Source organism: Pezoporus occidentalis, unplaced genomic scaffold (assembly GCF_034315485.1).
Source record: "Pezoporus occidentalis ecotype Australia unplaced genomic scaffold, CSIRO_AGI_Poc_V1 ctg230, whole genome shotgun sequence".
Classification (NCBI taxonomy): domain Eukaryota; kingdom Metazoa; phylum Chordata; class Aves; order Psittaciformes; family Psittacidae; genus Pezoporus; species Pezoporus occidentalis.
This window is the reverse complement of record NW_026914181.1, coordinates 907,259-911,095: the sequence shown is the minus strand read 5'-3', so window position 1 is coordinate 911,095 and position 3,837 is coordinate 907,259. Positions and strand designations below refer to the sequence as shown.

The window sequence follows — 3,837 nt, the reverse complement described above, 5'->3', positions numbered from 1 at the left end:
TACCAAATACAGGCCTCTTGATGGATTAGGTTTTGTTCTTAAGGTTTAAGGAGGATCTCAATAGTTTTTAAACTCTTGCAGGCACTTATCAGTCACCCCACTGAAATAAGTATGACCACATGTAGGATTGCAGTTGCTCACGTTCTCAGTACAAGATCATGATACACATAAGCTACTCTCCTGCATAATTCCCTAAACCTTATTTCTATGCTTTAGAGACTTGTTCCAAATCTGTCCTTTTTGAGTCTTCCCAACCTCCACACATTGGATCTGTCCGAAGAGGGTATGACTTACTTCTCTCTGGCTTTGTGTTGAGAATCCACATGGTGCCACTGCCTCAGCAGGGGGCCACAGACGGGAGCTGTTGTTGGGATGAAACCCTTTCTCCAAGGCTGCGAGGAGATGGGAACCCTGTTGACCCCTGTGTGTGCAGCAGAGAAACCAGAAAACAGCAAAACCACCCCCGAAGTGAACAGTGGGGTGACTGTAGCAACCCCCATCTCTCAGGAGTTAAGCTGGGGAAAGCCAGTGCCCAGGGGTGCCAGAGAACATGTCCCGCTCTTCTCTTGTCAACTGCATTGAGGGGAAGGAAGGAGAAATCACTGTCACTATTCCTGTCTCACTGCAGGACATATCTGCCTTAGCAGTGTGTAATCAGCCTTAAAGCAGCATGCAGAGTGTGTATTATATGCTTAAAGGTAAACACAGGCCCAAGACAGAGATTTTCTCAGGTGCTCTGCATGCAGCCCTGATCAGAGAGAAGAGGTTTAGCAGATATCTGTGTGAAGTCAGGAAGACATTAAAATGGTTTTGAGTGCCCCTGTTTGTAATTGTACCCACTGCTGGGTACTTGATGACTGTTACATCTTTGCTATTGTATTTCTTCATCTCTAGGTGTCCTGGAAATGAATCTGAATATCATTACTTAATGCCAAGTCTGAGCCATGCAACAGAGGGTAAAGTTGTTGATATGATGTTAAAAGTGGAAACTACCTTTATACCATGTGTTAGATTACACTGTCACCCTGACCCAGTGTTCATTAACTACCAGCTGCACACTGAGCTTGATCCTGATCTGGAATTGAAAATATATGTAAGTTTGAAAGAAATGAACTATAATTCCTTATTTTAAATAGTCGTTTGGGATAATTTTACTGCTTACTGTATTTAATGACTCTTTGTTATCTTCAAATTTTTCCCCTCTAGAAAGAAAATGACAGCTTGAATATTTCTAAGACTGAGGTAGAGGTTTATCTGTCATATATGAATGGTGCGCAGACCAGAAAGATCTGGTTCAGTGACCAGAATATTACCAAAAAGCCAGACCGTAGCACCATACCGCGCAAATTCAAAAAGGAAGGAACAGACAAGATTGACTTTTCCACAGTGAAAGTTTTTGTAAGTAGAATTCCCTTTTGTTGCAATTCAGAAGTGTTTGGATGTTTTTACAAATGTAGCAAAATGTAGCATTAGTGCTCTCAATGTTCTTTGTAAAGGAAGGAATTGGATGCATTTTCTGCTCTCCTGGCACTTGGTAGCACAATATCTTCCACATGTCTAAGCATGTCTGCCTAGCTTAGGTGTCACTAGAACTCATTTACTGTCTGGTTACTGCTGTGGTGTCAGAGGTAAGCTGTGCTACCCAAACTGAACTCACTGCTCTGAGCTCCAGGAGGGCAGTAGATTGTCACACCTCTAGCTGCAGCACAGACATCACCAATGCAGAATGAGTGGCTCCAGGAGAGCTCCTGATCTTAGTTCTGTAAGCAATCTGATGCTGCAGTGTGGCCATGAGGAGGATTGTGCCCTTCCATTCACTTTTTTGTACTAAGGTAGATGAAGATCTTGAACAGTGCATAGGGATCACCATTGAGACAGAAAAGAAGGCGTTTCTGGATGAAGAAGGGGGTGAAATTCAATGTGCAATGGGAAGGACAAAATGTTTTGAATGTATGGCACAAAGCCAGGCCCAGATATAAGAACATTAGCATGGAGGTGAAAGTTAAATGGCAGCATAAGATATTTGGTCCATGAATAAGGTGAAGATGTGAATTTTTTTAAATGCAGTCATCACCATTTATGAGGGAGGAAAATGATGCCAGCCATACAGAGGATGCTGCTGCCATGCCTGAGCTTGGGGAGCACCCTACGTGTTTCGTTCAGCCCATCCACCTCTGCTCAAGAGCATAAAGACTCCTCTGGTTGCCGTTGCTAAGGCACTTCTCTGTCCTTGACCTTCTGTAAACTGGGTGCTGCAGCACCATGGGGAGCATCTTCAGGCAGAGGGGACACTTAGTGATGGGTCAAACAGAGGGTGCTGGAAAGTGGCACCTGTGCCCTGGCCCAGGAATCAAACACAGGGAAGGCAGATGTGAACATAGTCTGTTTATTTTAAGTGGGGAACATAAAAATAGGGGGTGGGGGGTGCAGGGGGGGTGGAAGGGTGGAAATTGTATATTGGCAGTAAAAATTGCTAAAATGGTAGTAAAATTATGGTAAAAGTACTAGTTTACTATTGTTATAACAACAACAGAAAAACAGTATAACAACAAAAAGCTGCAGTAAAAAAACAAAACAACAACAGTACAACAAGAATGTTAGAACAGCAGTAGAACAAACATAGAACAATAAAAATCTTCAATCAACATCATAGACGCTAACGTTTTGCCTCTGGTGGCCCAAAAGGCCACTTGGCATCTCTGCGTTCCTCTTCCTTCAGGAAGAAAAAAAAAAACAAAGAGAACAGGTTTAGTCCCACCCACGTACATCACACTTTAGAAGGAAACAGCTCAAATATAAAAACAAAGTGTGATTTCACTAAAGAATGTTTCAATATTTGTGGGGTTTGGGGTAATTTAGACTGCACCCAACACGCACAATTACAGGGCTCAGAGGGTAAAAGACCCAGCAGTGAAGCCCTCCTGGAGGTGGTGAGGACCCCACGGGCAGGGGGGAGCAGCTCTCGGGTGACCCCTGGCTCCAGCAGGCTCTGCCCCACTCCCACTGAAGGGCACCAGGGGAAACAGCACGGCAGCTCCTCGGAGCTGGTAAATCCCAAACAGGTGGGGATGAGCCACAAATGAAAACCAATCGGGAGTTGGGGACGGGGAGGACCGCAGTCTGCTCTGGACTCCCCCAGTGGCTCCAGAGCACCCCAACATGAGAAAGGGGATAAGAAGGGAGAGGAGAGACTGCCAGGGCTGGAGCAAAAGTTTACACCTTAGGAAACGTGGCAAAAGAAAGCCAGGACAGAAATGCTGCAGAGACGCACAGAGGGTCATCAGCCTTGGCTGGGGAACTCCTCCAGTAGGAAGAGTTCCTCCTGTCACACCCCAGGCACAGCCACCCAGCACGGCTTCTTGCCAGCAGCAGAAAAGGGGCCTGGCCCCATCACTCCGGTCCTGCCTCAGGGCTGCTCTGAACCGGAGCCCCCACAGATGGGGGCCAGCAGCACTGGGCATTACTTATTGCAGAAATGACGGATCCGTGCCTTGTGCTGCTTGCAGGTTCTGTCCTTGGATCTTGCCCGGCTGGAAGAGGCAGAGGTGGACGAACCTGGAAGCATAAATGTTGCTCAGGTCTCTGCAGCCACACTCTGAGCTGGCACCAGGGCTACGACCATCCCTATTCCTGGGGGAATGGAAGGTTTTGCACCCCTGGAGCCCAGTAGCTACCACCCGAGCCTGCCCTTCCACCATCCCCCAGACCATCAGCTTCTCAAACCTGAAGCACCAGCTCCATCCTTACCAGAGGAAGCGGAGTCTTGTCCAAGGCCTGAGGAGCACTGGCCAGAGAAGGGCGCAGGAGTCTCTGGAAAGCAACACACCACTGTGAGCT

General features: G+C 46.9%; 1 long non-coding RNA gene across 1 annotated transcript; it reads right to left on the bottom strand.

The window, feature by feature from the left end:
• Positions 1–2,796: 2,796 nt before the first annotated feature.
• On the bottom strand, positions 2,797–3,558 carry LOC134165166 (uncharacterized). The gene is made up of 2 exons (XR_009965411.1): positions 3,154–3,558; positions 2,797–3,037 (listed from the first exon to the last, which is right to left on the bottom strand). It is a non-coding gene; the product is annotated as an uncharacterized LOC134165166 (long non-coding RNA).
• Positions 3,559–3,837: the final 279 nt, after the last annotated feature.